The sequence below is a fragment of the Protopterus annectens genome, chromosome 10.part0 (assembly GCF_019279795.1).
Source record: "Protopterus annectens isolate FY-2018-M chromosome 10.part0, PAN1.0, whole genome shotgun sequence".
Classification (NCBI taxonomy): Eukaryota; Metazoa; Chordata; order Ceratodontiformes; family Protopteridae; genus Protopterus; species Protopterus annectens.
In genome coordinates this window covers 911,310,652-911,323,313 of record NC_056744.1, presented here as the reverse complement: position 1 = coordinate 911,323,313, position 12,662 = coordinate 911,310,652, and positions in this window count along the sequence as shown.

The following is a 12,662-nucleotide window of genomic DNA, read 5'->3' as shown; positions in this document are numbered from 1 at the left end:
GAAAGAAATGGATGCCATCACAACAGCTACTGAGTCTGTGACTCCACTTGATTTTCTTAAATAGTTCTCTGCCCTTCCACCCTCTAATCTGTCTTTACCTAATAGACATACCAGCTTATTAGAACCTGCACCTGACTCACCCCATTCTAATACCAAAAAGTAAGACCAGACAAAATATAATTATTTCTAAACAAAGTATTTTCCAATGCCTCATGGATGGCTGCTCATGCCCTACACTGATTCTTCATTGTACTCTGCAATGAACACTTCCTCTGACCCCTATTAAACCATTACAACCTCATCTTAACCAAAACCGCATGCAGTTCAATCAGAAATTGCATTTGTAAAGCCATTACCCAAAATACCCAAACCCAACAAAGACAAAAGCTTCTACTCAATATCCATTTTACATACCATTGGAAAAATAGTGTACAACAAACTGACAGAGTATGTCCAAATATGTGATTCTATCTTAACATCTACATGCATTTTGGACAAGTGGTAACACTTTGACAACCATCCTATATACTCTCACAAACATCTTTAAATGACAACTTACAAGATCCCTATCACACACTTTACAAAAGCATTTGATGAAGTGGATCATGCTGTACTCAAAAACTCCATGTTGTCATCAGGAATTAGCCCTCAGGCAAAGCAAAAAGCTGTGGTGGTGCAGCAGTAGCATTGTTCCCTCACAGTAAGAGGTTCTCCCGTTCGATTCTCGGCTGGAGCACCTTCTGTGTGGAGTCTGCATGTTCTCCCCGCAGTTGAGTAGCGTTTGAAAGACATGCGTGAATGGGTGTGCTTTCGTTGAAGGTTGGGTGTCGAGCTGGCACATCGGCATCATAAAAATCTACTGCCAATCATTAGCAGACCAGAGTTCTGCTGTGGCGACCCCTAACTGGGAAAAGCTGAAAGAAAAACAACAACAACTTAACAATAGAGACTTTAAAGTGAAGGTAGTATCCACCATCTTCCCCTGTGCTCCATTTCACAAAGAAGTAACACACAGCTCAGTTTTTGTCTCCAGATTTACTTTACCTGTTCATTGTCAAGCTCTCAGCTGATCTCTCCTACCTCCCTGTCATCCTCTATGTAGATGATATAATCATATTCATTTCTAATGCCTCACTAATAATATTTCAAGGATCACTGGAGATAGGATTTGTTTAAAGTTTATTTAAAATGGCATTATTTATTTCAGTGCCTGAGGATGGGGATTCCACTGTGACTGAGAATTATAAGCTGATTATCTCTGAATATATACTTGACTTTATGAGTCATAAGAAGGAATTAACTCAGCATAGATTTGTTCAGGAAATCCTGTTAGACAAATTTGTTGTTTGTTTATCAACCTTTATGGGAAGCCTTAGTTAAGGGAATGTCTACTGATCTCATATATTTGGTCATGTATGGCTAAGGCTGTTGATAACATTACTTATCACAGAGTAATCTCAATGATGTTAAATAATGATTTGAATCACTATGTAGTAAGGTGGGTAAAGGACTGGTTATAACATAGATCCTGCAGGCTAGGACTAGGATATATTATTTATGCAGTGAAATCCATTATTTCTGGTGTGCCTCAGGGGTCTGTCTTGGGTAGGCTTTGTTTCTGTTTGTTTATGACATGTTTTCCTATGTTTGGTAGGTTATGGTTGTATAAATATGCCAATGATTGTATAATAGATTCAGTTATAACAGGTATAAAAGACCAAAGTGTATTCCAGAAATATTTCAATGAGCTACATCTGTGGGCTATCTTTAGAAGTATGGAGTTTAATGTAAAAAGACATGTATTATGCATTTTGGATATAATGATCCATGTTATCCTTACACAATGAAGAAATTTAGCTTAGAGAGGTAGATATTGTTAGGGGATTTGGGAATAAAGGTTAATAATAAATTACATTTTGGGTCACATCTAATAGAAACTATGAGACTGGGCTATTCTGAGACTAGAAATATATTGAGAACTCTTGTGAGTAGGGATAAGGTTGTTCCAATTCTTATTTATAAAGCAATTCAAAGGTTGATAATGGAATTTGGTGCATTTATTTGCATGTGCAATAGATCACAGCTGTATAGATTTGAAAGAGTGCAGAAATATTTTACCTGTCATATAAAAGGTTTAAGGGGTATCAATTATAGCAATAGATTAAAGGGTTTATCAGTCTTTTCTATTAAATATGGATTGGTAAGGGGTAACTTAATTGTTATATATAAAAGTTTACATACTGAAGTATATGATGTAGTGTGGGCATAAATAAGTCCTCAGAGTGCTACTAGAAATAATAACTATCTTGTGGAAATATTTCTAAAAACTAAGGTACTGCATAATTATTTTTACTATCATGTTATGCTGGTATTTGGTGAAACTCTATCCCACTTAGAAAAAGCTTGAATCTGTTGCCATTTTTAAACAAAGATTGGACAATGTGATGGGAGATAGGAAGTTCAGTCCAAGATATGCTACTAGCAAGCTCTTTGTAAGACCTATCCGGGCTTTGGCTTTGTTTTCTATACTACTGAACCTTTAATAATTATATAAAACATGATAGATAATGACCTTTTTACATTCTCAAGTTAGCTGCAAAATCACATCATCTTCAACACAAAAAATAAGGCTTCAAACAATCTAACCAAGAATTATAATGCAAGTACACAGGGAGCTGGCTAGGTTCTCCCTTTTAAGTTTCACTGCCATACCTACATGACAAGATCCAAATTTAATGTACACTTACTCTAGGATAAGAAAATCAACTTTTTTAAACAGTGAAGGTAGATCAACCATCAGGAAAGAAACTTGTTCATACTCCAAATCATTATTAACAATATATGCAGATTCATAAATGTATCAACACAACGACAACACCATTGTACCATAGTTGCTAAGGCTACCACAAGCACAGATTAACCCTGCTAATCACTTTTGTGGTATTTAAAGTTGTCAGTTTAAATACTTTCTCCTTCTTTGCTGGAAGACTCCCAGAGTGGTCAGTCCCTGACAACCTTAAACCTCTCTCCTTGTCTACTGCTAACCTACTTAAACCATGTAATATACTGCAATTCACTGATCATGCTTTTTCAGTGCAAGATCCAGAAATATAGAAAACACCCCCATATCAAAGCCATTACCTCAAAAGTTTGAATGGAACTATGAAACTATCGATTCAGATATGGACAGTGCAAGTACTTCCTAACTAGATATATCATGTAAATGCACTCCTAATTAAGTCCTCCATAAACATTGGCACTGCGATTAAATGCCTTTACTAGTTACCTACACAGGAATGCACCCTTAGCACACTCTGTAAAGCTCTACTCTTCCATGTGTCTAAAATGTACTTCCTGCTTTGTCTTCTGTCCCTCCTTCCACTACTCCTCTCTCTGTCCAAAGCTGCATCATTCTACTGTATACACATTAATACCTTCAGGGTATCTTAAAAGTGAAGGTATAAATGTGTTTTCTGAAAATAAATAGACGTATTTAGATTATAAACCTTCAAATGCAATAAACATGAAAGCTTTTACATGGATTGCATTATGTTACTATACAAACTTGCTCTGTAAAGAACTCTTGTGACTGTTTACATAACCTGTTTGATTTTAATTGCATCCCAAAACTAAACCTGAAAATGGTCCACATAAATCAGCATTCTACTTCAGTTAACAAATGAAAATAAAATGAATGATTTAAAATATTTATATGTACATAATGTGTGTATATGTGTGTGTGTGTGTGTGTGTGTGTGTGTGTGTGTGTGTGTGTGTGTGTGTGTGTGTGTGTGCACATATACACACAAGGATAAGAAAATGTCCTACTAATACATCTAAATATCTATATCTATATCTATAGCTATATCTATAGAGAGAGAGATTTATAGGTTCCTTTAAAGTATTTGAACTGTCTAAAAAGTGCAAAGAACAGCAAAAGAGTTTGAAATGCAGTTATCAAATTTCTTTGGTATTTGCATGTGTGAGATTAACCGCAGTGGTGGTGCTGCGGTAGCGTTGTTGCCTCCCAGTAAGATGCTGTCCAGTTCGATTCTCAGCTAGAGCGTCTTCTGTGTGGAGATATGCATGAATGGGCTTACCTTCGTTGAAGGTTGTGCATCAGGGCTGGTAACCCGGCACGTAAAAATCAACTACCAATCATTAGCGAACCATAATTCCACTGTGGCGACCCCTAACTGGGAAAAGCTGAAAGACACAAACAAATTTGCATGTGTGAGATTGTGGAACAGCATGGATTTGGAATTTGTCCTTTCCCACTGTAGTGTGATATCAGAGTTTATATACATATGATGCAGGTCCCTGCTCCCTGCAAAAAAATTGCTTATGTACAAAAGACTCAGCTGTTACCTTGTGTAGGTCTGTGTACTGTCCTCAGGGTCTACATTAGAACACCGAACTTTCAAAATTTCGAGTGTTCTAATATCGACCCATTTTCAGTGAATGCTGAAAATATCGAAGAAACAGAAAACCAAATTTTTTCCTAGGGAAAGAATTTGGTTGTCCGTTTCTGTTGCTTCTGTATTTCAGCGCTGTGGTGGAAAGTTACAGGTCAGGTTCAGGTAAGTGTGCGATTGTGTGGACGTGAGGGTTTGGACAGGTTAGGTGAGTTTGGGTTAGGGCGCTGGTCAGGTAAGTGTGCAATTATGTGGATGTGAGGGTTAGGGCGGGGTAGGTGAGTTAGGGTTAGGGCACGGGTGAGGTGACTGTGCGATAGTGACAGACCTTAGGGTTGGGGTTTGGGTTAAGGTAAGTGGATAGTTAGTGGTGTATGTATAGTTTAGTGTAGGGTTAGGTGTAAGAGTTTAGGTGTATGTGTGTGGATTGCTGTTTGTTTGGTGTGCTTGTGTTGTGTCTATGTGTTTTGGAACAGCGAATTTTTTCCCTAGGAAAAAAATTCACTGTTCTGTATGTTCGATGTTTTAAATTTTCGATTAATAGGGTTCGATATTATAACACTCGAAATTTTGAAAGTTCGGTGTTCTAATATAGACCCTGTCCTCAGTATGCTCTTGATGCTTGAAACTGCCCACTTCTGGTTACCAGTCAATGCACAAATGAAGAAGTACAATGTGCACATGCCAGTTCAATCTTGATATCCTTTCAAGAAGAATAGAAACAGTTGCTGTGCACATGTTGTTTGGTGTAACAAAAAAAAAAACACAATCAGCCCTAATTTATTCAGATTATATGGGTTCCACTCCTTGCTCTGTGCATGTGTTTTCAAACACATAATAGGAAAGAGTGATCCTGCATTTTCTCAGTCCTGTCAGTTTTGGCCACATAATAGAAAAGAGTGATCCTGCACTTTCACAGTCCTCTCAGTTTTGGCCAGCTGCTGCTATCACAAGAAGTAAGTGACACACAAAAACTCTTCACATTCTGAGGGTCCCTCCAGCATTATGAGCTATGCCCAAGTAAAAAATAGTGCTTTCCAAAGATAACATGTCAGCCTTAGTTAACATGCAGCATGAGCTGAGGTGAAAGGTCAAACTGCTGCAACTATCATCAAAGTGTGCATGGATCTCAGTAGGCATTTTGGCACTAAGAGCAATTCATAAATATTAGGGTAGGTCTGTGTAGAATGGACCTTAAGCTACCTTTCCCAAAATTAACTGTTCTCTTCTTTGAGGCCTGTACAGTATGCAGAGTGCAGACTAAATGTAAGTGACTGAGCGTTGTGGTTATGAATAGTATGGCCCAAGCTTGTCCTGAGAATCTGCCTTTTTCTTCAAGCCTGTGATAGACTTACTTTTTATCTATAATCAGTGAAAATTTATCCTGCTACATTATTTTGTTTTCATGACTGATCCCTATAAGGCACACAAAACAACATTTGAAGTCATTCTTCAGTATCTCATTTCCATAATAGTAAAAAGTAAGCAATGTCTTTCGGCTTTTCCCGGTTAAGGGTCGCCACAGTGGAACTCTGGTCTGCTAATGATTGGCAGTGAATTTTTACAGTGCCAAGTTGCCAGCCCGACACCCAAACTTCAAAGAAGGCACACCCATTCACATATGCACCTGCATGTCTTTATACATCACTCGACCACAGGAAGGGCATGCAGATTCCACACAGAAGGTGCTCCAGTCAAGAATCGAACGGGAGGACCTCTTCCTGTGAGGCGACAATGTTAACTGCTGCACCAACACAGCCTACATTGTAGTAATTTGCCTTTAAGATTCCCCCTCCAATATTTTTTACCTAGCTTTGTCACTGAAATCATGTGAAGGACTCCCTTCCCACAATTCACACATAGTATCTGAAAGAATAAGTTTAAGTCTTTAAATTATTTTCAGCAGATATTTTTATTTGGAGATACTATAACTATTTTGTTCATCTCATTCCCAGAGACCTTCAAACCAGCTTAACTAATGTATAATAGTTTCCTTTGGGAAATGAGTATCCCTGAAAACTGTCACATTGATAATACACCACCTAAGAGTAAATCTACTAGTCAGGATTTAGGAGCAAATGTAGACAGTTGACCTTTGACCATCATGCATCAACAGTAGAAAGGAAATTATTCTGTGTTTTGTAACTTCTAAGCAAGGGCATGACATCTGTATCCAAGCATGTCATTGTTGTACTGCACTCAGCCATCATCAGACCAATCATTGAGTACAATGGCCCCTTTGGTATGTACCTGAACAGATACATGCAACAACTTAAATGTCCATAAACATTCCTCACAAAAAGAATAAAGGGTAAAAACACCATGTCCTACCCAGATCACCTCAAAGCCCTATCCCTGTACTCCATCTCCTACAGACTGTTGATAGCTATCTATGCCTGGCCTACAAGGCATCCTCAGATCCCACTCCGATGGACCTGCTGAATATTCACAAAACAAATATCATCAGACTTAACCAGTCACGGGACTTAAACCTTGCCTGTGACAGAAACCGGACATGTTGAAGGAACAGGTATGTGTCACAGATACTACTGCTTCTCTGGAACAGGCTTCACATCCATGCATGAAGCAAAGTTCTTCCCTAACCCAATTTAAGTGTAACTTGGACCAGTGAGTGGAGAATTAAAAATGTACCCCTGGTCTGGCACCAATATCTCTGACAGAAAGATGCAGCATGTAAATGCTTGAGCACCCAAGCCCAAACCTTCATTTACCCCTTAAAATTAGTCTGAGCATATTAAAACTTCTCAGGTTTATTTTAGAAGCATGGCTAGGCTTAAAAAGATCCCTGAGATTATTAGCCTGGTATACACCTATGAACCACCTGAACTAGCATTATCTTTAGGAGCTGTATCCTCAAGACACACTGTTAAATGTCATTTGGCAGTACCCAAGACCACTGGAATACATTTCTGAATAATTATCTGTAAACAGCACCATAATCCCTACCTGGAGTGTGTTCTGTGATAACAAGAGTATTAGAATTACTAAAAGACCCTAACACAAATCTAGGTTTGTGATTTTTACCACTCTTACTTCTATGACCATTAGGATGTGTTAGCAATTTCATCCAAAAAGTCTGTCCAAGCAAGAGTTTGCTCTGCAGTAGGATAGAGAAACATTCTATATAACTGACCTCCTGTTTCAATTGATGTCACCTTTCTTTGTCTGTTCTTATTATTGCCTGGACTACTGATGAATTATTTCTCCCTAACCAACTGCTGTAAAGGAATCCTACAGCAAACCTCCAATGGAGATGATACAGAATCATTCTATACAAAACTCCTAATACAGCTCTGTAATAATTGTAGAAAGTTGCATCTTACAGATAAATTATGTTAAGCTTTCACATATGGTACTTCTGGGTTTCACTAATAAAATATACACCAACAGAAACCCAGGATATGACCAAACTAAGGGATAGTGTTGCATTTCAACTACTCATACCATATCAACCAAAGAGTAGTTCTGTTAACCTTTAGATACCATAAATACTGTCTTTCATTGGGTTATAATATCAAAAGAAAGTATGTTACAAAATGTATTTTTAACAATCTCAGTTTTTATTACCATGGGTGCAAAAACAGAAGCCAAGTGCATATCTGAGTTTATAGCAATATTTAGGTTCCCAGAAGTCAGCAGCTGTAATTTCCTACTTTTACTGGTTTGCTTCACCACTTTGGATAGACAGTGTGGATGCAGATATATTAAGGCTGATGTAAAAAAGGAGCTCTTCAAACCGACACATCAAGATTTTGGAATTTATTCAGTTGTGCATGGGTACCTCCTGCATCACACATGAAAGTAAAGAGTGAAAAATAACCCCACGGATTTACTAATCCTCTGTGTAAGACTTAATAAGTCTTACTCGGAGCCAGCAGTTGAATGGATTGACGTCAGCATGCCATGAATATTCATGAGGGCACGCTGACTCATCCGTAACTCTTACATGGACTGAGTAGGAAAGCAGGGGGCGTGTCTGACTGCCAAGCAGTCTAAAAGTCCATGCCCCTGCAAGGTTTTAAAAAGCATAGTGTCAACAGACAAGAGCAAGTTCACTCAAATGTACTTGCACCCAACACCACACTCCCTGACACTGTAAACCCCCATCACAGTTATAAAACGTAACAAATAAATTTTATTTTTTTTAAATCCACGATATAGCTGCCCATATTTGCACTTGTTTGCACGGGTGTGCCCATTGCTTAACCACAGTTAGCAATTGTGACATTGAAGAGCATATAAGAACTACTTATGCAAATTTATCACAATAGCGTAATGGTAGAGCATAAGCACAAGCAGGAGGCATTCACAGTTCAATTCCCACCACTCCCCTTCTTATTTATGTTTTAACTCAGTATTTGAAATAATACCAGATATATATGATTAAAATATTATTAAAAGCAGTGAAATGGCTAATGTATCAGTGAACAAAATATATATTTTTAAAGGATCCAGATATATAATAGCCTGCTCTTAAGCAGCGCTTTACCCAGCTAAACAGAGGTGCCCATAGTTTAATAGCGCTTTACCCAGCTAAACACCCAGCTAAACAGAGTTGCCCATAGTTTAATAGCGCTTTACCCAGCTAAACAGAGCTGCCCATAGTTTAATAGTGCTTTACCCAGCTAAACAGAGTTGCCCATAGTTTAATAGTGCTTTACTCAGTGCAATGTGCTTGCGTGGACATGCTCACCGCGCCAACCAGGGCACTGTAGGGCACCGGGGAGCAACGTAGAGCTAAGTTGCTTAAACGCAGCCACACCCCCTAGCCTGTCTAGACAGTAATAACATAAAAGAATGACCAGGTTCGAACCCAGGACCCTGTGCATCATAATCAAAGTACAGAACCACTAAGCCATGACAACACAGAGGAAGCAGCCACTATTAACATTCATATACTTATGAATGGTAGTTTAACCATTACTAAGCAGGTCTGCAGTCAGCCGAGAATTTTACAAAATGGCCAATCACAAAAAAGTGCGGGAAATGCGGCATATTTAAGCCCCATAGGCAGGAATACTCACCATAACTGATTCTAGCACACATTTGCAGTCAGAATGGCAGGTGTAGGAGAGGATTCACACTTCCGAGTGCAATGTTGGGGCATCGAGGAGTCCAAATACATGGTTTGGCTCCTTGTCCACCGTCATGAGTCAAGACTCCTGCAGGGCCAGTTCCAAGGGATGAAGTACAAGGCAGAGGCTTGGAACCGGTTAGCTTGTGACCTCACCAGTGCCACAGGCATTCCCCAGACTGGTGAGCAGGTCCGTCATCACCGTGCAGACCTGAAGAGACGAAAGCAGGACCACCTGAACCAGTGAATACAGGAGGCCCGTGGGATGCAGGATGCCCCACAACTGAGTATGTAGCCATGGAATGCAGTATGTAAGAATTGATAATGGAGTATGTATAATGGATAGGTATGTTTCAATATCCCTTCATTTACTTTACAGCTGCAGGTGACCGTGTTATGAATCAGCAAGCCTATGCTGATAGGCTGCTAAGGTTGTGCCACCAGGCAGGTTAGTGATTATTCTGCATGTATTGTTATATAAAATATGTTTTGAGAGCATGAAAGAATGTGTTGTAGTCCAATAAAACAGCCATATAATTGCCTGAATAAGTCCTCTGCATGTACTGCCAGATAAAAACGTCAGAGAGGCAGAAAAAGAGTGTAGTAACCCATTAAGAAAGGTAACATATGTTTGGAATAATATCTCTGCAGGCACTATCATATAACATAAGTGAGTGAGCCTGAAAAAAGATTGTTCTAACCTATTAATAAAGGTACAATATGTCTTGAACATGTCTGCCATAAACACCGTTAAAACAAATAAAGGAGTGAGCCTGTGGAAAAGTGTGCAATGTCATTAATAAAGGTCTAATACCCAGAGTGTGTCTGTGTCACAGAGTCTGAAATGTTGTAGTACCCTTGCATTATACAAACAGTGCTGTTTGAAAATGTGCTGGCAACCCAGAGTTATGCAGCCCCATATAAAGTGGGTGATGGAAGTGCTAGTAGCTGTGAAACATATATACAGTTCACAATTGTCAGTTACTGGCTGGCATGAATAAGTAAACCTGGCACACATGTAGCATGTAATTATTCACCAGAAATGTGAGTGTGTGTTAAGAAATGCAGGGTTTTGTACAAATCGAAGTGAAAATGTCATGTGAAAACATCCCAGATATGTAGATAAAGAAATATAAATGCAAAAAAGAAATATGTAGCAGTAACACCTGAATCCTGGACAGTTAGTATGTCAGATATGGGTCAGGCATATATTAAACTAGCCAAACCCATGACACAACCTAATGTATGGTGGCAAGTGTAATAATACAGGTAGGGGATATACAACTGCAGTCACTGGGAATGTAGTGTAGACTAAAAGGTCATTATAAGATGTTAACTGAGGTTTTTTCTACACCCTACCGTATGTGCATAAACCATGCAATTCCACACCTCAATGGGTATGTGTAACCTTATATATTTGTTGGGACATATGTCCTATTGTTTTATAAATATTTGCATTGATGTTGATGCATGTGCCCTGTTCAAACACCACATTCATGGTGGCCTGTTGCTACCAAACATCCCTGCTCTGATACTGATTCACTGTCGTTCAATATATGCATGTGTTATGCTTGCTGTTCAACTGTTGGAACCTTGGTGTGTTGGGTTAATGGGAATATTACTGCATGATGTTACAACTAATCTGGAATGCTGTTGTTTATGTTGTAATTAAACACACCTAATCACAGAACGTATGGGAAGGCCGGTCCCAGTGGACCCACCTGTCCCTCCTCAGTTGGCGAGTGCACCTGGCACCAGCAGCTCCGGTGCCCAGCCCGGGCTCCCCTCCTCCATTAGTCCTGTGCCACCTTTGGGTGGAAGTGCTGCAGGGGATGGGGCTCATCCCCTCTGTGCAAGCGTGGGTGGAGAAGGGCCACCCGTCACCCTTCGAAGGGTCTGGGCTGTGGTGCGTAGGGAGATCCAGCGTTCAGTCGCTGATCCCCTACACCAGCTTGAGGCGAGAGTGGCGCGTCTCTCGGGTGAGCCTGCCCATCCTACTCAGCCCCCAGCACAGCCACCCTCAGGGCTGTGAAGGTGCAGTGGTGACTGCCCATGGGTGGGGATTTCAGTTCCACTGTTACCATCTGTGGGCTCATGGGCTTGCGATTTCCAAACATCCTTCCCCATCAATTGTGTTCACCCACCCCATGTGTCAAACTCTGCCCCTGTATGCATCTTGTTTGTCTTGTCTGTTTACCTCCCCAGCCTACCTCCCTAAATATACCTACTTCCTCTACCTCACATTCCACTCTCACCTGAAAAAAAAAATAAGAAAAAAGGGCAATCTGTTCCCACAAAAAAAATATGCCCCATACATAGCTGCCCAATTTGCACACATGTCCACTGGACATGTAAACTGATAATTCTAATTGTCAGTACAACATATTTTGTTGTCCTCACCCCTCTCTCAGGGTGGAAGGTTTCAAATTTCACACCAAATTTCATACATATGCACAGCTGTTGCTGGTAAAGAAATGGGCAGCTATGGGCCTTCCCTACATCCATCCTGCACATCCCGAGCTGGTTTCCCTACTGTCTTTCCCTCTTTGTGCCACCTTTTTCACCACTTTCCTATCTCCCCATTTTCTTTTCTTTAAAAGAAGTTAGTGCGGGGGTTAACGGGAATAAGCACTTTTAAGCAGTAGTTAGCGGGGGTGCGTGAGTGTGAGCATGTGTGTGCTTAGCTAAGCATCGCTAAGCATCACGCAAACCCACGCAAACCCGCTTACAACTGCTTAAAAGTGCCTTAGTCACTCTGTATGACAAGGCCCTTGTGCTGCTCAGCAGCAAAATAAAATACCCTTGTCAGTCTCAAACCCGGGACCTTGGACACACCAGTCTGCATGAAGTACCACTACACCACATCAAATATACAATAACTCAGTGCTGAAAGCAATATATCATGCATTACCATGAGTGAATGTAAAGGGAAAATAGGAATGGCATAACACAAATCTTGTTCTGTGGGCCTTAACCAGCAGGTGTTGTGGAATTGCATGACACGACTGTGAAAAGAGAATCAGCCATGCTAGTAGGGAATAAGGTTACAGTAGCAGCTTACAAACCCCACACAGTATCAGAGCAGGATAAACACTGGTATATTTGCATAGGTCACAGGACAGACCTCCCAACAGTGACTGATCTACAGTGAT